The following is a 25,346-nucleotide window of genomic DNA, read 5'->3' on the forward strand; positions in this document are numbered from 1 at the left end:
AACCTCACTAACGCAACACGTGAATTTACCAAATTATTCCTGTTACGTTTAGAACACGACCCGTCCACGAGCTGCTAGCTAATCAGTTACCGTGTGGACCCGGAGCAGCGAGAGCTCTGGAGAGCCACCGCGTCGCGGCCTGCCTGGATTGATACGCGGCCTAATCAGTGATCCCTCTGCGGTCCATCTCGGCTCTCCTGCTCATCGATCTTCATTAGCGACGACGTCTCTGCTGACGACCGTCGGCTGTTTTGCGTCGGCGAAGGGGAGCAAGGGTCACCTGGTGAAATCTCCAGCGGTGGTCGGGATCGAAATGTAACACGCCTTCCAACTTTTGCGTTACTATTTAATCCACCTACATAACTAGCTATACTTCTTTGTAAGCAGGGTGGTATTACTTTGGAAATAAAAGATAAATGGTGATATGGAATTTTGATAGACAAAGCAGAATGAAAAAGTAAACCAATTATTACAGCCAGTCTGCGGCGGCGCGGTTCTTTCCCTCCTTTTACGACGAACCTGCACCTACCTGTGAACATTGTCCCAGCAGATCATCAGTAGGAAAGCCGAGCGACGTGAACCAGGCTGCAATTAAAGTCACTATCTACGTTTCGAGACAAAGTTTTCACAGGAAATGAAAGATTGGAAATTTTGTCCTTAATTAATATATTCTGAAACTTTGGTGAACAAGTATCACTGCCAAGCCCGTGCTAGTCTCAACACAGTCACTCACAATCCCTTTCACTCACATTAGCAAGTTTATGGTGTTGCATTTCCCGAAAACGTAATAGCTACAAAAATACGGATTGTTTTTCATTGAGAATGCTCGCCAAATATTAAGTCTGTCGGTACCAAATGCAGTCACAGTTTTCAGCCACCGACCTGCTCAATAAGGAACGCGGAATTTATGTCTTTTCTCGTTTCAAAATTCAGTTAAAAATTCCGAAAGTTCTACACACACATCAGAATAATTGTGCTGTCACTTTCCAACACTTTTGATGTATGAAACACTGCTAGATCCGGCAACTTATCATTTCCATCGGAACTACTACTACACACGTCCGAACTGTTTCATGGCTAGGCTCCGAGTCTTCTCTAGAATACTCTAAGTCTTCTCTACTAACAGAGAAAGGCGCGCGAAGAATATTGCTTTACCATTGGTCAGCTTACTCAACAGCCAATAGCAAAACAACATTCTCCCGCGTCAGTCCGCGCTTTTCATCAATAACCAATCACAAAATAGTAAACCTAAAGGCTGCACTTTTTACCGACGTAATTATATAATACGCTGAAGTTTTGCTTATACATAAAGTTATTTATACCTGAATTAACTTTCCCTTTACCATAAACTTACTTTACAAATCTATTCTCCAAAAATCCCCTTTGTCCATATCCATACTTCTTCGGAATGTTCCCACACTAAATCCCATTACACAACTCGTTAAACAATTATCTTCATATTAACCTTAAACCACACTCACGCATCATTCTTACTGCTAAAACACATTTATAACATTTTACATACACAAATAGACATAATAACACTTTATGAAAATACTAGAACAGTTTATGAAAAACTTTCTATTACTGTAGTGCACTCTAGTGGGCACAAGCGATACTAAAATCACAGTCCCACTATCCAATGTTGTCCTCTATCAGCTGATACATAAACTACGTGCGCGTCCAGTCTCGCATCACCATATGTCACTACCCAGCTCTGAGACATATCTCCCATTTAACCGCCTCCAAAGCAGGATCGGTATACGGCGCTACGCCTCAAGTCTTAGAAATATTTCTACCAATGGTATGTGGAAACGAAATAGCCGCTCATCCATAACACAGTAGCAAAATTAACCACATGAGTATAGTGATATGAGCTGATGATCAGCAACAACTTTCAAAGTTATGGTGCTGACCTTACAAAACTACAACACGGCACCTCATAATCATCATTTCATTTCAATCTGGAATCTCGATATTTTCTGAACATAAATTTCTCGATCGTCTCTGGATCAGTCTTCTTCTGCGCTTTTGTTTCCTTTTCTAGTGCTACCAAACATTTCAGGTGGATGTCGTTATTCATATTCGTCAAAGATATATCAAGGAAATTACTTACACCTGCTTAATGAGACTGCCATTTCTGAAATACCATATAAAGTTCCGATTCTGTATTAATAAAAAAAAGTGCCCCCCCCCCCCAAAAAAAAATATCGAGTACAGGTCACAGAACGTTCACGCATCCATGTGAAACAGAAAAGTTCTTTTTTGGAATGTTGTCCATCTCGCGAGTCACATTCGCATCTCCTTCGACCTGGAAGAAACGCCAGGAAACCATCCTGGACTTTATCGTTTTGTAGCAATTTCTTACTTGTAACGTAAGATCTCATCAAGCCTGATGACCTTTTCTAGAAAACATTTTCCTCGGTTTTCATTTCAATCAAATCAGGACAGCCGTCAACACGTCATAAAATCTTATCTGTGAGACGAGGTGTGTGGGACAAACCTTGCATACACTTTTCCTTTCTTCGGAACATTCTGCAGATCGTATTTAACACTCGACTTAGAGACGTAGCTGCTTTGCGATTTGTGACACAACACTGACACATTATGGCCACACGTCCACCACTTAACATTGCCTGTTCCCAACTCACTGGTCACATGCACATCTGTAATTTTTGAAAACATTTTTCGTTGAGAAAAACAGAAGTCAGGCTAAAATACTTTAAAAATAGATTAAAACAGTCTTGACCGCGACAAAATATGTATTTGCAGTGGTTACCATTTTCGGACAGAATGTGACCATCTGCATATATCGCTGCGGACGTCACTTATACTCCAGGAACACAGTCAGTCTCGGAACTTTTTGAACGGTCGGTGTATTCCTGATATTGTTGTTGTGGTCTTCAGTCCTGAGACTGGTTTGATGCAGCTCTCCATGCTACTCTATCCTGTACAAGCTTCTCCATCTCCCAGTACTTACTGCAACCTACATCCTTCTGAATCTGCTTAGTGTATTCATCTCTTGGTCTCCCTCTACGATTTTTACCCTCCACGCTGCCCTCCAATGCTAAATTTGTGATCCCTTGATGCCTCAGAACATGTCCTACCAACCGGTCCCTTCTTCTTGTCAAGTTGTGCCACAAACTCCTCTTCTCCCCAATTCTATTCAATACCTCCTCATTAGTTATGTGATCTACCCATCTAATCTTCAGCATTCTTCTGTAGCACCACATTTCGAAAGCTTCTGTTCTCTTCTTGTCCAAACTATTTATCGTCCACGTTTCACTTCCATACATGGCTACACTCTACACAAATACTTTCAGAAACGACTTCCTGACACTTAAATCTATACTCGATGTTAAGAAATTTCTCTTCTTCAGAAACGCTTTCCTTGCCATTGCCAATCAAAATTTTATATCCTCTCTACTTCGACCATCATCAGTTATTTTGCTCCCCAAATAGCAAAACACCTTTACAGCTTTAAGTGTCTCACTTCATAATCTAATTCCCTCAGCATCACCCAACTTAATTCGACTGCATTCCATTATCCTCGTTTTGCTTTTGTTGATGTTCATCTTATATCCTCCTTTCAAGACACTCTTCATTCCGTTCAACCGCTCTTCCAAGTCCTTTGTTGTCTCTGACAGAATTACAATGTCATCGGCGAACCTCAAAGTTTTTATTTCTTCTCCATGGATTTTAATACGTACTCCGAATTTTTGTTTTGTTTCCTTTACTGCTTGCTCAATATACAGATTGAATAACATCGGGGAGAGGCTTTAACCCTGTTTTACTCCCTTCCCAACCACTGCTTCCCTTTCATGCCCCTCGACTCTTATAACTGCATCTCTGGTGTCTGTACAAATTGTAAATAGCCTTTTGCTCCTTGTATTTTACCCCTGCCACCTTTAGAGTTTGAAAGAGAGTATTCCAGTCAACATTGTCAAAAGCTTTCTCTAAGTCTACAAATGCTAGAAATGTAGGTTTGTCTTTCCTTAATCTTTCTTCTAAGATAAGTCGTAAGGTCAGTATTGCCTCACGTGTTCCAATATTTCTACGAAATCCAAACTGATCTTCCCCAAGGTCGGATTCTACCAGTTTTTCTATTCGTCTATAAAGAATTCGTGTTGGTGTATTCATAACATATTGTTATTATTATTATTATTATTATTATTATTACAGAAAGTTGTTAACAATGGTACAAAGTACTCTCCAGTATACAACGTACAGTGTTTTACGCAGGTTGTATGTGGATACAGATGTGTAGGATGCAGGCGTATGCCTACTATTCTGGAATTTTCCCAGAGCACCGCTGGCGATCCAGCCCCACAAGCTATCCCGCTGAAGTTCATTTGCACCTGAATTCTCAAATACAAAATTGAATGCAAATTGGCTCGGCGCGCAGAAGGAAATCTTCTGTTTCCCACCCTACGTTCCACCTATTGTCTGCACGTCTCTCTCTACTGCCCCCTCCCCTTCCCTCTATTCCGTCATGAGTGTATGTATCTGTGTGTGTGTGTGTGTGTGTGAATGGCTGTGTGGTGGAAACGTATGGAGTTATTTCCTCTTTTACCAACAAAAATATCAGTACAATCAAGGAGCTTTTTGCGGTGACAATCAGTAATATAAAGTTCTTGATAAATAAGCAAAACGTTTGAAAATTATTACGTCTTTGTGGCGTCCTCAACGCACAAACATGAATACTGGATTACGTCCCACGGACGTCACATGGATTTTGCTGTGATTACCCGGCGTTTCTCCGTAGCCAGTTGTATAGGGATCTGACCACTTAGGAATGATCAAAAACGGCGCCTGACGTCTCAGCATCAGCTGTGACGACGCAGAGGTGGCGGCGAGGCTGCTAAACGCATCCGCATGAAGTCTGTGTCGCTATCTCGAACTCAGTTCCACTGACAGAACCTTTCATGGTCCACAGTAAGGTAAAGCAGGTATGTCCACAAATTTCCTGGACACAAACGGATCTCAACTGTCTCTTTTATCACCGAGCAACACTTGTGCGTAGAGTGTGCCAGGATTTTCTTGTGTTATCTAATTTATATTTTGGATTACGTACACATTCAGGTTGAGGGTAATGAAATTGGCTCGTAAAATATTTCACGCACCTGAAGATAGGCAACCCAAGTAACATCATCAACACCTAGAGCTGATGGTGTGAGCTGGGTGTCCTGCCACACCTAGTGATGATGGTATATGTTGGGTTGCCTTTATAGGCGCGCGAAATATTTTCCGATCCAGTTCTACTTTGCACATCCTGTATATGCTAAGCAAGCTGCTACAGACTGTTTGGAGGAGTGTACATTATTAGCGATTTTCTGTCCTGTTCCACATGCGTGCTCAGCTTAAGGGAAATGACTGTCAATGTAGGTCTGTGTATGTCCCCGAATTCCTCTTACTGTAGCCTCATGATTATTGCGCGATATGTACGATGGTGACAGCAGAATGGTTGTCACACACTCTTCCTTGAATAGTGATTCTCTACTATTACTCAACAGAGTTTCACGAAAACAACAACCCCTTTCTTCCAAATATTCCCACTTTTGTTTCTAGACCATGTCTGTTACACTTTCACAAGGACTATCCAGATCTATTATGTTCCTAGCAGTGCCCCTCTGAAATCGTTCGATGTGTGTTGTCATGCCAACGTGATAATGACGCCAAATGGTAGAGCAGTACTCTAGAATTATTCACACTAACGTCTTGTACATGATTTGCTATTATTTCCCAGACTCCTTCCAACAAGCCTACTTCTTCCATTCAGCTTCCCTTTCACTGACTCTACGTGTTAATACCATTTCGTATCGCTTCTTAGTATTTTACCTAAATAATGAAACGATATTACGTGCTTCAAACATAAAATGTAATCTTTTGCGGTCGTGTCACACTTATTGAACTATTCCAGTCTGTTACGATGTGGGCAAACAATATTTCCTCCTCGTCTGTGGAAGATAGCTTCCAGAAGGGTTGTAGCGTTTCGAAGGCCCGATGCACACCCTGCCTCGCTACTGAATGAAGTATATTCCGCTTCCGCATGCTACCGCGCAAAGGTGACACGTCATTTGTTGTGAATACTTGAAAGCAATTGGCCATTGTCAGTTGCTGTCGTCCGCTGTAGTCATCATACCGAGATGGAAGAGTGGCATACAGCTTCTTCAGCACTGGAAGCCAGAAATTATTCAATTATACCCCGTCCTCCTTGCAGTTAAAATTACTGGGGTGGTCAGTAATCTCTAAGGCCTCCCTGTATTGCGCTTGTGGCTGCCATTGCGTGTGTCTTATTAAATCGAATCCGGTGGTCTTCTGGCTGCAAAGCATGTTCCGCAACAGCTGGTCTGTCTGACTGTCCCCTTATACAGTCTCTCTTGTGTTGTTCTAGTCGCTTTTGATAATTCTTTTACTAGTATCTACGTACACATCTACATGATATCCCGTAAATTATTGCTTGTTACAGCCTTTTGTCAGGAACTTTGACCAACTTTAGGTGTTCGTCTGTCTTCCGGATGGGTTCGCAGCTTCCAGCGATATTCCTATGCGGACAGTTATCCCCTTAAGAACAGCAGTCTTCACGTAAAGTAGCCCATAATATGTTAATATGTGTGTGCTCCAAATGTTCGTCACTTGTCTTGTAATCGGATACTGTCGGGTTCTTTCTTTCGCGATAGGCATTATCTTATTTCCATCGACATTGATAAGAAGTGACATACGGAAAATTTTGTCCAGGTCTTTCTTCATTTTCTAACGATCGTCCAATGCCGATACTTTCTTGCTGATAACAGCATCGTCAACGAAAAATGTCGCACTGCCGATGACACTATGTGATAAACCGTTATGATAAACTGTTGCCGGTCGGTGTGGCCGAGCGGTTCTAGAGGCTAGTCTGGAACCGCGCGACCTCTACGGTCGCAGGTTCGAATCCTGCCCCGGGCATGGATGCGTGTGATGTCCTTAGGTTAGTTAGGTTCAAGTAGTTCTAAGTTCTAGGGGACTGATGACCTCAGATGTTAAGTCCCATACTGCTCAGAGCCATTTGAACCATTTGATAAACCATTCGTATATCTCGAGATAATTAGAGTTTCCGTAACGGTTACATGAGGGACACTTCATGTTACTTCGTTTCTGTACAAAATTCGTCACCCAGCATAAAGCATTGTAATCTGTTAATCTTAAGTTCATAAAGCAAGTTGCGTCTTTGCGAGGATATCTTGCGTAATCATAGTTTGGTTATTGGTCGTCGGTGTGTACAGGGACAAACATCTTTCAGAAATCAAAGAAGACGGAATCTACATGTTCTCCTTCATCGAGTGTTTTCGAACTATTGTCCACACGTATGATTTTTTAAATTCGTACTGATTCTTTGAGAGAACCTACTTTTGCTCCAGAAAATTAATAATGTTTGAGATTGCAGTATGCGCAGGCACTCCGCCAACGACGCACTAAAACACTAACCGTAACTTCTAAAAAACTTTCTCTGATTCTTTGGTGGGATAGTCTTTTACATTATAACAGGGATCTTTCATAACCGCGAGCTGCCTATTAAGAAAAACAGTGCTTAATATTCTCCATTTTACCCTAAGTGCCAAGTCGTCTGAAGTCCCAGGAATATTAACTGAATCTAGCCCTAGGTTCTCCCACTACATTTCGCGTACCGAGCACGAATATACGGTACGAGAAATTAGGGCACGTGCGGAGGCGTGTAGAGAGTCGTTTTTCCCTCGCTCTGTCTGCGAATGGGACAAAAAGGAAACGCCTAGTTGTGGTAAGGGATTCCGTACGGTGGCTGCGGAGTATGTATGTAGATGTAGATGTACCACAAAGTAAACACGCGACAGGAATCATTCCGGACTTCAGTTCGAGCGGTCAGGGACCGAGATTTACTAAATACTTCCTGGTATGTTTCTCTTACAGAGTACATGAAGCTTGCGATAACAGGACGAAAAAAAAGTGCTGATATGTGCATTTTGCACAAGTTTGTTGTTGTTGTGGTCTTCAGTCCTGAGACTGGTTTGATGCAGCTCTCCATGCTACTCTGTCCTGTGCAAGCTTCTTCATCTCCCAGTACCTACTGCAACCTACATCCTTCTGAATCTGCATTTCGAAAGCTTCTATTCTCTTCTTGTCCAAACTATTTACCGTCCATGTTTCACTTCCATACATGGCTACACTCCATACAAATACTTTCAGAAAGGACTTCCTGACGCTTAAATCTATACTCGATGTTAACAAATTCCTCTTCTTCAGAAACGCTTTCCTTGCCATTGCCAGTCTACATTTTATATCCTCTCTACTTCGACCATCATCAGTTATTTTGCTCCCCAAATAGCAAAACTCCTTTACTACTTTAAGTGTCTCATTTCCTAATCTAATACCCTCAACATCACCTGACTTAATTCGACTACATTCCATTATCCTCGTTTTGCTTTTGTTGATGTTCATCTTATATCCTCCCTTCAAGACACCATCCATTCCATTCAACTGCTCTTCCAAATCCTTTGCTGTCTCTGACAGAATTACAATGTCATCGGCGAACCTCAAAGTTTTTATTTCTTCTCCATGGATTTTAATACCTACTCCGAATTTTTCTTTTGTTTCCTTTACTGCTTGTTCAATATACAGATTGAATAACATCGGGGATAGGCTACAACCCTGTCTTACTCCCTTCCCAACCACTGCCTCCCTTTCATGTCCCTCGACTCTTATAACTGCCACCTGGTTTCTGTACAAATTGTAAATAGCCTTTCGCTCCCTGTATTTTACCCCTGCCACCTTTAGAATTTGAAAGAGAGTATTCCAGTCAACATTGTCAAAAGCTTTCTCTAAGTCTACAAATGCTAGAAACGTAGGTTTGCCTTTCCTTAATCTTTCTTCTAAGATAAGTCGTAAGGTCAGTATTGCCTCACGTGTTCCAGTATTTCTACGGAATCCAAACTGATCTTCCCCGAGGTCGGCTTCTACTAGTTTTTCCATTCGTCTGAAAAGAATTCATGTTAGTATTTTGCAGCTGTGGCTTATTAAACTGATCGTTTGGTAATTTTCACATCTGTCAGCACCTGCTTTCTTTGGGATTGGAATTATTATATTCTTCTTGAAGTCTGAGGGTATTTCGCCTGTTTCATACATCTTGCTCACCAGATGGTAGAGTTTTGTCAGGAGTGGCTCTCCCAAGGCCGTCAGTAGTTCCAATGGAATGTTGTCTACTCCGGGGGCCTTGTTTCGACTCAGGTCTTTCAGTGCTCTGTCAAACTCTTCACGCATTATCGTATCTCCCATTTCATCTTGATCTACATCCTCTCCCATTTCCATAATATTGTCCTCAAGTACATCGCCCTTGTATAGGCCCTCTATATACTCCTTCCACCTTTCTGCTTTCCCTTCTTTGCTTAGAACTGGGTTTCCATCTGAGCTCTTGATGTTGATACAAGTGGTTCTCTTATCTCCAAAGGTCTCTTTAATTTTCCTGTAGGCAGTATCTATCTTACCCCTAGTGAGATAAGCCTCTACATCCTTACATCTAGCCATCCCTGCTGAGCCATTTTGCACTTCCTGTCGATCTCATTTTTGAGACGTTTGTATTCCTTTTTGCCTGCTTCATTTACTGCATTTTTATATTTTCTCCTTTCATCAATTAAATTCAATATTTCGTCTGTTACCCAAGGATTTCTACTAGCCCTCGTCTTTTTACCTACTTGATCCTCTGCCGCCTTCACTACTTCATCCCTCAAAGCTACCCATTATTCTTCTACTGTATTTCTTTCCCCCATTCCTGTCAATTGTTCCCTTATGCTCTCCCTGAAACTCAGTACAACCTTTGGTTCTTTCAGTTTATCCAGGTCCCATTTCCTTAAATTCCCGCCTTTTTGCAGTTTCTTCAGTTTTAATCTACAGCTCATAACCAATAGATTGTGGTCAGAGTCCACATCTGCCCCTGGAAATGTCTTACAATTTAAAACCTGGTTCCTAAATCTCTGTCTTACCATTATATAATCTATCTGATACCTTTTAGTATCTCCAGGGTTCTTCCATGTATACAACCTTCTATCATGATTCTTAAACCAAGTGTTAGCTATGATTAAGTTGTGCTCTGTGCAAAATTCTACCAGGCGGCTTCCTCTTTCATTTCTTAGCCCCAATCCATATTCACCTACTACGTTTACTTCTCTCCTTTTTCCTACACTCGAATTCCAGTCACCCATGACTATTAAATTTTCGTCTCCCTGCATTATCTGAATAATTTCTTTTACTTCATCATACATTTCTTCAATTTCTTCGTCATCTGCAGAGCTAGTTGGCATATAAACTTGTACTACTGTAGTAGGTGTGGGCTTCGTATCTATCTTGGCCACAATAATGCGTTCACTATGCTGTTTGTAGTAGCTTACCCGCATTCCTATTTTCCTATTCATTATTAACCCTACTCCTGCATTACCCCTATTTGACTTTGTATTTATAACCCTGTATTCGCCTGACCAGAAGTCTTCTTCCTCCTGCCACCGAACTTCACTAATTCCCACTATATATGACTTTAACCTATCCATTTCCCTTTTTAAATTTTCTAACCTACCTGCCCGATTAAGGGATCTGACATTCCACGCTCCGATTCGTAGAACGCCAGTTTTCTTTCTCCTGATAACGACATCCTCTTGAGTAGTCCCCGCCCGGAGATCCGAATGGGGGACTATTTTACCTCCGGAATATTTTATCCAAGAGGACGCCATCATCATTTAATCATACAGTAAAGCTGGATGCCCTCGGGAAAAATTACGGCCGTAGTTTCCCCTTGCTTTCAGCAGTTGGCAGTACCAGCACAGAAAGGCCGTTTTGGTTATTGTTACAAGGCCAGATCAGTCAATCATCCAGACTGTTGCCCTTGCAACTACTGAAAAGGCTGCTGCCCCTGTTCAGGAACCACACGTTTGTCTGGCCTCTCAACAGATACCCCTCCGTTGTGGCTGTACCTACGGTACGGCTATCTGTATCGCTGAGGCACGCAAGCCTCCCCACCAACGGCAAGGTCCATGGTTCATGGGGGGGGGGGGGGGGGGGGTGCACAAGTTTAACGAACTGAATTTATCCACAAACTGCACTGCACTCCAGAAAATTATTAAACATGGAACATATATGAAATTCTATGTCTATGTCCCATAACAGCAAACAGTCATCGTTACTTAGCAGGATTAGGCTGGATCAGAAACGCAACGTGTTACCACATATACTAACTCGCAAACGCTCAAACGTTCACCCCAAGGAAGTATGATAGGACCGTTATTGTTGAAATGTATGTAAATGATGTAGCAGAAAGCGTCGGAAACTCTTCAGGACTTTTGCAGTTGTCTGTAACAAACGAGTTACACCAGATGTCAGTATCGAGTTGCAGAATGACCTGCAGAGTATTGACGAACGTTACAGACTCTGAATGAAAATAAATGTACGGCATTGGGTACAAACACACAGGAAAAAAAATCCATTACTGCGCAGCTACTTTTCTGATGAGAAAAATTGTTCGAAACAGTATCTAGGAGTAACTGTCAAGAGCTACCTGAACCGGAATGATAACAGAAAGCAAACTGGAATAACGCAGATGGCAGACTGAGATTCATAGGTAATATCTTAAGGAAATGTAACTCCTCCACGAAGGAAGCGTCATACAAGGTTACAAGGTGCTTGTTTGACGAATTGTTGAGTATTTCTATTCTCTCTGGGATGCTTACCAGGTAGGAGTGATAGAAGGAACAGAGAAGATCCAACGAAGAGCGGCGCGTTACGTCACGGGATCGTTTGGTCGGCGCAGGAGCGTTACAGAGAAGCTCAACAAACTCCTGTAGCCTACGTTCCAAGAGAGGCGTTGATCATCACGAAAAGGATTACTATTGAAAATGTGAGAGAAAACTTCCCTAGAAGAATCGGACAATGTATTACATCCTCCTACGTACATCTTGCGAAAAGACCACGACGAGAAAATTCGAGAAACTACATGCACTACAGAGGCTTCCCTTCTTCCCACATGCCATTCTCGAGTGGAGCTGGGAAAGGGGGGGGGGAATCAGTTAGTGGTACCAGAAGTACCCCCTCCACACATCGATAGGTGGCTTGCGCCGTATAATGTACACGTATAACCAAAAATAATATTCGCCATTCTGTAGCAAAATTATCACTTCAAAACTAGCGTGTGCCTCGATACGGAGGAACACACGAAATTCAAGCCATATTACAAGTCGTGCGGTGAACTCTGGCCAACTAAAGAAGTGGTTCTGCCCCAAACCAATACAGTTAAATGAGAGCGAACTTATCACTCGCCGGAACCCCAACAACGCTTCTAACAAATGACTTTAAGATAACAACAAATTCATAACTCGAAAAACTCTAAGTTCACTCCATTCCAAAAAAACACAGGAACAGCATTCATACAGCAGCTCAACGACGTTTCTATTGCTGACTAACTTTATGCAAAATCCAACCTGCCTCGCCTCCGTGCACATAGATCGAATAAACTTGACGGGGACGAACTGACTAATCAACTAGGCTTATTATTCAGTGGTGCCAGACGCCTCCTCCATTCAGAAGACAGAAGACGCCTGCTTGCTCTTGCTCAATATTTTCCACCTGTTAATCGTCTAAAATTTGAATAAACGTTTCTCTCGCGATTGGAGCTGAAGGAGCTAATCGTGATGACGCCTATTAAGAAAACGCAAGCAGATGCGGTCCCGCATGGGTGGCGCCTCCACACAACTTTGAAAGCAAAACTTAGCTCCCGCTCTCAGGCGTCTGCTGCAAAGCAGAGTCAAGAAAGTCCACCCGAATTCAACCAGTTGCATGTGTTTGCAGTTGCTCGCATATTCAGTCAATCCCACGATCACCCATCTTTAGGAAAGGTGGTTGGAGATACATGGTGTGCTGAATGTCAAACGAAAATGTAACACTCTGTTTCGGTTCCTGTATCGAAACAATATGAGAAAACACAGCCAGAGAAAACGAACTGTGGAGAACTAGGTAAAAACCACAAATTACACCAAAGTTCGATTGACTGATGCCTTTCAGCACGTCGACGGTATTTGTTCGCTGTTAAGACATGATTTCGTTGTCCCTGATTTTTAAAACATTCTTGGGTTAATACACAAGACTGTTTTTGTAGTGTTAAGTAACAATTCGAATAATTAACTTGTCGCCTGATCAAACGCTACCCATATCCTTCACTAAAGTTTCACCTCAAAATGACAAATCGATTTTTCTTGATTGGTGAAATCTTGTCAGTAACAACCCTTGGACGCTTGAACTGTTTCGCATTAAGAAATTCTGTATGTCTAAATGAAAGCGACCCTATATCATTAAGAAGCACATTCAGTCACAGAAAGATATTGTTTTACTCAAAACCAGGAAATAATTTTAATAACTGCAACTTGAAGCAATAATGAGAAATACTTAATTTTGTAATGAAGTCGCCCTACGCCTCTACACGTGTTTGTGCCCGTGAAATTATATTCAGACTCTTTCTACGCAGGACTGTACAATCAATAGTTTCACTACATTGCCATGTCTTTCAGTTGGTCTACCGTTTCTGGGCTGTTACGGTATCCTTCCGTTTTGAATATTAGTTTCAGTAAAAATACCAAAAATACGTGTGGCCACAAACGTTTGTCTCTTGTGCCTTCTTCTATGAACGCTTCATGAAAACGAGACAGTGACTGAACAGTCGTGTGGCACATTGTTCCATTTTGCTGGAAAAATAATACGGCTTTTCATTTCCGTTTAAGGAAGACATTCTCGAAAACTGGAAGACAGTGTAGTAACTCTCGCAATACGGAGCCCCACGTTGGGTGCGAAAAATATGGTGACTCGCCTGACATAGACCCGACGTTGGACACTAAATGTGGTAAGTGGGTATTTCTTGTGGGGGGAAAAAGGGAAAAGTTAGTTGATTTCATGTATGTTGGGCGGCTGGCTTGATGATAATAAATGAAGCCAAATGCCACTTTTCAATTGATGTGTGCAAAACATAGAAACGTCTGGCAGATTAACACATGAAAACAATTTATTAAAGCAACAGAAAAAACACAGAAACGTCATTGAATACAGGTCCCAGGGCTCTCGGACTGCGTAGACACGCCAAAAATGGGTTCTTTGAACAGATAACTTGTTAGTTAGATATCACCAACGTCTTGAATCAGCCGTCGGATGAGCGGCGTTGGCGTCGGTAGACATGGATCTGTGCCGGCGCCTGACTTGGGCTGCTGCCCTTGCTCTCTGCGAACAGTTAGGGCTGGCTGGATGATTGACGGCTGTCGACTGTTGAATGGCCTCTTCCTTTTGCGCTGGTCGAGAAGTTTAGCACCGCAGTCCACAGTCAGGGCGTTCTGATAATAGCATTACGAGAGTTCGGTTCCCTGAAAGGGTTGATGATTTGCATGCGGCCGAATTACACTGGCGGCACCCAAGGAGTCGGTTTTGAACCAGATGATCGTGGTCAAAAGAATTGTTGGAAGCAGAATAAATACTCTGATCACTATTCGAATCAGTCTGCAAAGAAAACTCTTATTACGGGACGGATGAGTGGCTTCAGAAAAGAAGGCGAATGCTCGTGAGAATAAGCATTGGACTGAAATTAAATCCAGAAAAGACCGGAACGAGAATCAGAACAACATGGAATAGATTAAAATACGGGTTAGATCAGCTCAAAGGGCACTTGACTATGTCATGACCACCAACTCTTGAGACGAGGTCCCAGCATGAAGTCTCAAAACGACCATTACGAAGCCTCGCTGCTCAGTCAGTGGCTCCATCGAAAACGTCCATCGAATGCATTCACGGAATCTCATCACTCGACCAGAGAGACGGTTCCCCCACTCTCCACGTCATCGGTTTTGTTCCAGGTCACCCCTGTGTCACACCTGCGGAATGCTGAAATGTTGTCATCACATTTTACCATTGGCAGACGAAATATCCGTGCCAGCCAATAGACGATTCGTCCTGGGCAGTTTTCCGCAACTTCATACCTCGAGTCAGGGTGCCAATTCCCGGTGAACTCTCCGAAAATTCCCTAAGATATTCGCGTCTTGTTGTTGTGCACAGGTTTTCAAATACGCTATTTCAGCAATCGTTCTCACGGTTTTGCTCCGCAGGAAGTTGGATCACTGAGAGTCACCTTCTCGAGGAGTCTTCAGGTGACTTCTCAGTGTCCGCTCTCCTGCAGGATGTTAGATCCCCCATTGCGTTTCAGATGGTGGTGCAGGTTTTGCAGAAGAATGTGTTTTAGACAGTGGGGGAAAGAACAGCAATCGATAGCGAAATCCGTCGTTTTATCGCAGCAGATCTAGACTGCGTTCATGTTATACTCCTATACGCCCTACACCAACAAATATTGCTTACTACGCGACACTTTGGACTAACGTTACCTGTTGTTATAAACTACGATGATTTTGTAGTAGTTAAAATATAGATCTGCTGTAATAAGACGACGGATTTCGCGATCGATTGCTGTTCTTCTCTCCATTATCTATACTCAACGTTCGCTACGCCCGACTGGATCATGTGGATTCCAATCTGCGTAAAGTGTGATTTTCTAGCTTAGAAAGCCGGATTACGACGAGTCCTTCCAGTCTATCATGTGCCTTTCGCAGTAATGTCTCTGCAGTGCGAAAAAATGCTGTTCTCGGCATCTTCTTCTTGCCCGTCGCCAGCGTTTCGAGGAAGGATTTACACAAACCACAAACAAGCACATAGCTGTTCATTTTGTGTGAAAATATGGTCCATCCCTGTCATACGATGTCTGTTAAACTTTGGGTTCAAAAATGCCTCTGAGCACTGTGGGACTTAACGGCTGAGGTCATCAGTCCCCTAGAACTTAGAACTACTTAAACCTAACTAACCTAAGGACATCACACACATCCATGCCCGAAGCAGGATTCGAACCTGCGACCCTAGCGGTTGCGCGGCGCCGTACTGTAGCGCCTAGAACCTTTCGGCCAGTACGGCCGGCTAAACTTTGGGATTCACTCTAATAAATTTCAGAACTGATTGCAATTTCAAAGTCTATAGGACCGATAACTGGACTACCAGCAACCGAGTACCAAACTCAATATTTATTATCATGAAGAGGGATTTGAGGCACAACGTTGGGGCAGTAGCTATTAATCTGGCTAATCACTGGGTTAGAAGGGTGAAGCCAAGCTTCGCACTCATAAAACGCTGAGTCGGATCAATTTTTCTGTACTCAAGCCTTTTAATTAAACTCAGTGCTTACCCCTCTTTTATTTATCGGTTGGAAATAATGACATTTGAAACATGATAAATTTCACGTGCAAGCTCGTAAGTACAGAGGTCACTCTGTCACACTGAACAGCCGAAGAAACTGATACACCCGTTTGCAGGGCCCCTGCGAGCACGTAGAAGCGTGGACTTAACTAATGTCTGCAATAGTGCTGGAGGGCATTGACACCATGAATACTCCAGGGCAGTGCATAAATCCGTAAAAGTACGAGGGATGGAGATCTCTTCTAAACAGCACGTTACAAAACATCCCAGATGTCCTCAATAATGTTCAATAATATTCGGTGGCCAACGGAAGTCTTCCAGTTCAGAAGAATGTTCCTGGAGCCACTCTGTAGCAATTCCGGACGTTTGGGGTGTCGCATTGTCCTGCTGAAATTGCCCAAGCCATCGGAATGAACAACAGTCATGAATGGATTTAGGTGATCAGGCAGGATGCTTACGTATGTGTTACCTGTCAGAGTCGTAACTAGACGTATCAGGGTCCATATCACTCCAACTGCACACTCCGCACATCATTTCATAGCTGCCACCAGTTTGAACAGTCCTATGCTGACATGCGCGGTCCATGGATTCATATAAGTTATCTCCATACCTGTATATATCCATCCGCTCGATAAAATTTGAAACGAGAGTCGTCCGACCAGGCAACACGTTTCCAACGTGAGAACTTAACTTTTCCCGGTGGATTGACTGTTCAAATAACTTACGGGTGTGCTGACGGGTGACGTCGTCGGCCACCGCCGATATTTCGACAGGAGCACACCCTGCCATTCTCAAGGCACAAATGCAAGGAGGAAGCAATGTGCAAGCGAATTTAATACCTCGGTTCACAGAGGAGAAAAAAGGAACGTGACACACACAGAACAAGTGTCCACACAACAAAGATAACCAACATCAGCCTTACGCAAACCAAGATCATCTTTTATGGACGCAAACAGGATCTTAATCTTAGAAGGTGTTTTTCGACCACCTTCTAAGATTAAGGCCCTGTTGGTGTCCGTAAAAGATTATCTTGGTTTGCGTAAGGCTGATGTCTATCATATTCCTTGCAATTGTGGCATCTCATATATTGGTCAGACAATCAGGACTGTGGAAGATCGGTGTATTGAACATGAGCGTCACACACGCTTACAACAGCCGAAAAAATCCACTATTGCAGAACATTGCCTCGACACCGGTCATCCTATAGAATACAACAACTCGGAGATTATGGCTTCGACGTCCAACTATTGGGATAGTGTTATTAAGAAGGTGTTGAAATCAAACTATCCAGCAACCTTATAAACAGAGATGCTGTATTTTGTTTAAACGCTGCTTGGAACCGGCTCTGTCTCTCATCAAAAAACAGAAGGACAGAATTAGTTCTACCTCACCTGTTGATGAATAGTCACTACCGATATTTCTGATGTTGCTTGTATTTGTTTGTGTTGACACTTGTTCTGTGTGTGGTATCTTCCATGTCTCTCCTCTGTGAACCGAGGTATTAAATTCGCTTACACATTGCTCCCTACTTGCATTTGTGCCTTGAGAATGGCAGGGTGTGCTCCTGTCAAAATATCGGCGGTGGCCGACGACGTCACCTGGCAGCAAACTCGTAAGTTATTGAAACATGTTTCTAGTAATCAAAAGCGCAATGTTGGTGTTGACGGGTCCAAGGGCGGCGTGTCGCGCAGACGTCAAGGGTACACAATTGGACCTACGGCTCCAAAAGCCCCTGTCGATGATGTTTCCTTAAATGGTTCACACGTTGACACTTGTTGACGGTCCAGCACTGAAATCTGCAGCAATTTGGGGAAGAGTTGCACTTCTGTCACGTTGAACGATTCTCTTCAGTCGTCGTTGGTCCCGTTGCATGATCTGTTTTCAGCCGCAGCGATGTCGGAGATTTGATGTTTTAACATATCCCTGATATTCACGGTACATTCGTGAAATGAGCGTACGGGAAAATCGTCACTTCATCGCTATCTCGGAGATGCTGTGTCCCATCGCTAGTGCGCCGACTATAACACCACCTTCAAACTCACTTAAATCTTCATAACCTGCCGGTGTAGCAGCAGTAACCGATCTAACAACTGCGCCAGACACTTGTTGTCTTATATAGGTGTTGCCGATCGCAGAGCAGTATTCTGCCTGTTTACATGTCTCTGTATTTGAATACGCATGTCAATACCAGTTTCTGTCGCGCTTCAGTGTATATATTTTTCTGGCTAGTATTCATTTCCTGCTAAATGTATTCAACCGCTTCCGGAGCTCGAACTGAAAGACTAAGACTACAATTTTAAACATAGTCACTGGATCATTCTTTTGTTATAAACTTCTGAATACAACTTCTAGCAACAGTAACAGAGTTCGGGAAATATTTCATGTATCAACTTAAATGAGCAGGACAATTTACTTGAGTAGTTCAAAGAAAGACGGAAATACGCTCACAGCTCATTCAAGTAACAAACAACAGCTGAAGTTGTGACAATTAATGAAGTCATAGAAAGATCGGGCTACGGGAAAGAGTAATACGACTACGTATTGCTTATAGATTGGGGTTTATTTTATGTTAGACATACTGTGTTATACTTTTTCATCAATTAATGCTCTTATTGCCACATAAGCTGGTATCTAAAAGAAAAATTCTGTACTTTTACTGTAGCAAGTTGGTTAATCAAGAGTACATACTTGGAAAAGTAAAGGTAACTATATTTGAATGCGATGTATAATGGTAGTTTTAAACGGGAAAAGATTCTTGAAGCAATTGTAAACATACGAAAACCGAAAAGTAACCAAAATGCTAAGTAAATGTATCTCATGAACACAATTCCCGTTGCAAATCAAGCATTTAGAGTACATTTAGTACATCTTATTACAAGCAATTATCCTTAATGGTTGCTGTATATTGTCGAATATTTTTTGTGAAGACCGTCTGGCGATAAAATATTTTAAAATTATTTGAGAGTCTAGGTCTTTGCGGGAGTGTTGTTTCAACCAGTTTCGAAAATACTTGCGTAGCATGGACCTGGTTTTGCTATAATCTTTGAAAGACAATGACTAAAGCGAAACCCTTTCGTGTACGGAGAAACAGGCCACAACCTTTCCGGAGAGTCAAATCGAATTCGCTCAGTTTGGTGTGGGGCAAACAACTTCCTCCTCCAGCTTTGATTACAGCCACTATTGGTGACGTGTAGTGCTTAATGAACGCTTTATATACAGCAAAAAATCGGTACAGGCGGCTCGTTTCTCGAGTGTTTAACGTAGATTAGCACATTGAACTTACATTCGGGAGGACGACTGTCCAAATCCACGTTCATCCATTCTGACATGGATCTTCCGTGATTTCTGTAAATCGATCCAGGTGAATACAGGGATAGTTCCTTTGAAAACGGCACTGCCGGTTTCCTTTCCCATTCTTTCGTAATCCGAGTTTGTGTTCCACCTCTAATGAAATGATTGTCGAACTTTAACTTTCCTGTACACTACTGGAAGAGTCTCCATAACTTCATCAATTTTGGATGAGCTTCCATTTTAGTTACAGCTGCCTAAAACAAAATCAAAGAAGTCCAGGATAACGTGACAATACTGTAGCTCCTTTACCCCCATGACTGATGTGCATACAGCGTAACAACTTTAATGAGTCGAATAATGATAATTACATCACAAACCTCGTTATTACTTATCTTACATTACTGGGCAGCCAGTACAAAAATAATAAAAAAAATCATTCGCATGAACAGCATACCTGTGGCAAACTGAGAAATTTCTTTTCCCTAATATATAAAATGTATTTTCAGAAACACCGAAACCTGCAAAAAGAAAAAGAAAACGGTACGTCCAAATCAAAACTTGGTGTCAGTTTGATACTGAGTGCTGTGGTAGGTCACTAACACGGATCTTTCCTTCGGAGAACTAAATTCTGGACCGCCCCTGCAGCAGTGCTGCATTTTCCCTTCACTCTCAACTTTAGAGACGTCTTCCGGGAATGACACAAATGCGAGGAAGGAAATAGCGAAGAAATGGCTTGGTCATAACCTAAAGGGTTACTTGCGGAATTCATCTTCCGCTTTGTATGCTATTTTCGCACTTTCGTTCCCGTATATGCCACAATGTCAGTACTATTTGTATAGTTCCACTATCAGACAGATCTTCCTATATACAAAGGGCTATTTTGGACACAACAGGAACGTACCACACCCATATTATCACTGCCTGCCCCCAGGTGGATTTAGGCACATGTACTATTACATTCCCTGTTGTCATCTTTCAGCATTCCCGTTCCTGCTTGCCTTTCGGGGCGAAAAGGATTTAAGCGTGAAACTAAACTCTAATGACGTCATTCAACTCCGACGCGATCTCATTAAGACACCAACGTTTCAATCCAGTAACGGTCCGCTCGCTTTTTTGCTAAAAATGGAACGCAGTCTTTCAAAGGGAGCTCATTTTTTCCCTCATCCGCGAGAAGTTAATTAGTTTGACTTTTATCTTGAGTGGTACCCGCCGCTCACAAGGGAGCCAGCTGTGTGTACAGCCACGAAATAATGCACTGTGGACCGACTACTCTCCAGTCCGGCAGAGCGCAGCGCGGCGCGGCATATTGCGCAGCGAAGCCCGGCACAAGGACTTGGGACGGCCGCCCTGTGCAACGGCTCGTCTCTGCGTTATTGGTTCCCACACAATCACGTCGATGCAGCGTCGTCATCAGGCAAGCGAGCCGTGAAGTAACCGTTTCTGAGAGAATATTCCATTTGGCGCCAGTCATAATAAAGCCTGGAGAGTTGGCACTCGTAAGAACCTGGATGTCTCATAAGATGCCACGTAAAATGGCGTAAAACTGTATTTTTTATTTCTTTATTGTCTTCGTCAGGAAGGCTGTATGGCCACGACGTACACTTAAACAACTCCACATCCTCCCTCAAAATATTAGCCATTGGCCGCTATGCACGTCTGCCAATGTCCGTATAACTGCTAGCATTACCGCTGAAATTCACTACTGGCCATTAAAATTGCTACACCATGTATATGACGTGCTACAGACGCGAAGTTTAACCAAAAGGAAGAAGATGCTGTGATATGCGAATGATTAGCTTCCCAGAGCATTCACACAAGGTTGGCGCCGGTGGCGACACCTACAATGTGCTGACATGAGGAAGGTTTCCAACAGATTTCCCATATACAAACAGCAGCTGACCGGCGTTGCAGGTGAAACGTTGTTGTGATGCCTCGTGTAAGGAGGGGAACTGCGTACCATCACGTTTCCGACTTTGATAAAGGTCGGATTGTAGCCAATTTCGATTGCGGTTTATCGTATCGCGACATTGCTACTCGCGTTGGTCGAGATCCAATGACTGTTAACAGAATATGGAATCGGTGGGTTCAGGAGGGTAATACGGAACGCCATGCTGGATCCCAACGGCCTCGTATCACTAGCAGTCGAGATGACAGGCATCTTATCCGCATGGCTGTAACGGATAGTGAAGCCACGTCTCGATCCCTGAATCAACAGATGGAGACGTTTGCAAGACAACCACCATCTGCACGAACAGTTCCACGACGTTTGCAGCAGCATGGACTATCAGTTCGGAGATCGTGGCTGCGGTTACGCCTGACGGTGCATCACAGACAGGAGCGCGTGCGATGGTGTACTCAACGACGAACCTGGGTGCACGGATGGCAAAACGTCATTTTTTCGGATGAATCCAGGTTCTGTTTACGGCATCATGATGGTCGCATCCGTGTTTGGTGACATCGCGGTGAACGCACATTGGAAGCGTGCATTCGTCATCGCCATACTGGCGTATCACCCGGCGTGATGGCATGGGATGCCATTGGTTACACGTCTCGGTCACCTCTTGTTCGCACTGACGGCACTTTGAACACATTTCAGATGTGTTATGACCCATGGCTCTACCCTTCATTAGATCCCTGCGAAACCCTACATTTCAGCAGGATAATGCACGACCGTGTGTTGCAGGTCCAGTATGGGCCTTTCTGGATACAGAAAATGTTCGACTGCTGCCCTGGCCAGCACATTCTCCAGATCTCTCACCAATTGAAAACGTCTGGTCAATGGTGGCCGTGCAACTGGCTCGTCACAATACGCCAGTCACTAATCTTGATGAACTGTGGTATGGTGTTGAAGCTGTATGGGCAGCTGTACCTGTACACGCCATCCAAGCTCTGTTTGACTCATTGCCCAGGCGTATCAATGCCGTTGTTACGGCCAGAGGTGGTTGTTCTGGGTACTGATTTCTCAGGATCGATGCACCCAAACTGCGTGAAAATGTAATCACATGTCAGTTCTAGTATAATATATTTGTCCAATGAATACCCGATTATCATCTGCGTTTATTCTTGGTGTAGCAGTTTTAATGGCCAGTAGTGTAGGTTGGCAGTAAGGTTCCGTATGGCTTCTATTGTGGCAGTCATGACCGATTTCGACTAAATGAAATTTACTTACTGTACAGGAACCCTATCGCCCTCTTTCTAGTTCTCAAAACATATATTTCTCTTTATGTGGTTTTTATTTTTTAATTCTTTTATTTATTTATTTTTCATTTTCGTATTGGCCAACTAGGACCATATAAGAACTTCAGTTCCTCTGGTTTTCTTGTTAATTTCTATTTTTCAATTAATGCTTCATCTTCTTGCCATGTTGTCTTTTCTTTTTCTTCTCTCCATGTTGTTCCCAATTTATTATTTCTTCTGCATTGAAAGCCTTCTAAATTTAATATGTTATTGTCAAAGATTGCTGTGATTTCCGATACTTCGCTGTTGTTTCTTTCTAGATCTTTCCTTGTTCCTGTAATCCATGCTACTGTCGCTTACTTCATCCACAGACACCGGCAAATACCGGGATGGTTCCCCTGAAAGGGAACGCCGTTCCCTTATCCTATGGGGCCAAAGACCTCGCTCTTTGGTCCCTTCCCTCTAATCAACCAACCAACCAGAAATACAGGAATATTTGTTTCGTGAGCCTGTTCTCATTCATTCGGTAGAGGTGTCCAAAAAAAAATTACTCTTCTTGTAGCTATTGTTTCTGATATTTTCTCTGTATTTCCGTAGATCTCCTCAGTACTTCTCATTTTCCAATCATCTGTAGTTTATGTCGCACCCATAATTTATCTAACTATCCATCTTGCAACTACCTCAATTCTGTCACTGTTAGGCATTCGCATCCATATAAACAGTAAGATTGTACCACTGTGGTGTAGAGTTTTAGCTCTGTTTCTCTAGATATGCATTTCTTGTTGCAAATATTCTTCGTCAAACCATACGCAGTCTCAGTTTCGTTAACTGTTATGTCCACTGCACATTTTTCTTGTCGATTCTGTTGTATAGTTTCTCCAAGACAGTTGAATTTACTTATAAGCTCTATTTTAGCTGTTTGTGTTTGCATGAATTTTGGTGCATTTCTTCATGTTTGTCATCAATTTTATTCTTTCAGCTAAAATTTTGAGACAGTTCTATCTGCTGTTTCTTTTTGAATAAATGCGACTAATAGATTTCCTTAAGGTATTACAAAATCGTCTGCAAACCCAGGGAGTTTACCTTAGTTCCATTTCTTCTCCTCCCTAGAAGGACTGTTTCAATTTTGTGATTCTTTAGATCCAAATTCCACATCCTTACAACTTTTTTCTAGAAATCAGTTAAACAATAAAGGCGATAAACCGTCCTCTTTTCTAACTCGAGTTTTCATTACAAGTCACTGAGATAGTTCTTATATAAATTCAACTTTAGAAATCGTCTTTGTGAGAGTCGACTTTGTTACAGTTTCATGAATTACGTTAGCTAATTTTGTTTTAACACCAGATACTCTAATGATTTTGTCTCTCGTTTAGTGCCTACCGATTCAAATGATTTTGTAAAATCAATAAATGATGCAATCACATGTGCGCTGGTTTACATTATGTGGCGAATTATTGATTTGAAGTTAAAATTCTGGACTGTTCAGGATCTTCTCTTTCGAAAACCTCCATGATAATCTTCCAATTATTTGTCTAAGAGTTTCTACAACTCTCTCCAGAAGAATTTTTGATAATATTTTGTTCGTCATTCCCTGAAGTACCACTGATGACATTTTGTTTGTCTCCCTTTTTATGTAACTAGTCGATTTTCCACTCTTCTGAAATCTTTTCGGTTTTGCAAATGTTCTCAAAAAGCAGTTGTAGATCATTCTAATATTTGTCTCTGACAATTTCCATAATTCTGCTGTAATGGAGTCGTCACCAATTAATTTGTTGTTTTTGAGCGATTTGACGGCATCATGAATTTCTTGCTCCATTGTTGGTTTTTAACTATTTATATATTTTTTACGGAAGTATGGTCGCGTCTGTGAAGCAGATTGACATTCCTAGGAGTTTAGCTCTCTAAATTCGCACTCTCGAATCCAAGCAACAATATCAATACTTTGAATAATATGGTAGGCTATAATGCACTCTTTAACTAATCTTGACCAAGTATTTACCTGATTGATTTTAATTTCGCTGTCCAACTTTTTTGAAGCGATCAGTAGACCTAATACTGGATCGTTGTATTTAGCAACAAAGTATTATCTCGGACTACACTGCTTGCCTTGAATTATCGGTTTTGGTAATTTGTGTTTTCAAATGGTTCAAATGCCTCTGAGCACTATTGGACTTAATAACATCTGAGGTCATCAGTCCCGTAGACTTAGAGCTATTTAAACCTAACTAACCGAAGGACATCACGTACATCCATGCCAGAGGCAGAATTCGAACCTGCGGCGGTAGCAGCAGCGCGGTTCCGGACTGAAGCCCCTAGAACCGCTCGACCACAGCGGCCGGCTATCGCTCTAAATTTTGATGAAATGATACTACTCTAATGACCACTTTATCAACATCTTCTAGAACACTTAAGCGGCGATTTGCATGGTTTGCAGCACGAACTTTCTCGACATGGTCATCATATGTTAACCGAAACTGTGCCCTGTTGAAATCGCATAAACCACTCATAGCACTGCGTAAGATTCATACAGGCCTCTCCCCTCCTCCTCCTCCCTCTCCCATACTCTTAACTAAGCAATCAAAATGTTTCTATAAAAATTCGTAGCAAAATTTCACAGA

Source organism: Schistocerca cancellata, chromosome 7 (assembly GCF_023864275.1).
Source record: "Schistocerca cancellata isolate TAMUIC-IGC-003103 chromosome 7, iqSchCanc2.1, whole genome shotgun sequence".
Lineage (NCBI taxonomy): Eukaryota > Metazoa > Arthropoda > Insecta > Orthoptera > Acrididae > Schistocerca > Schistocerca cancellata.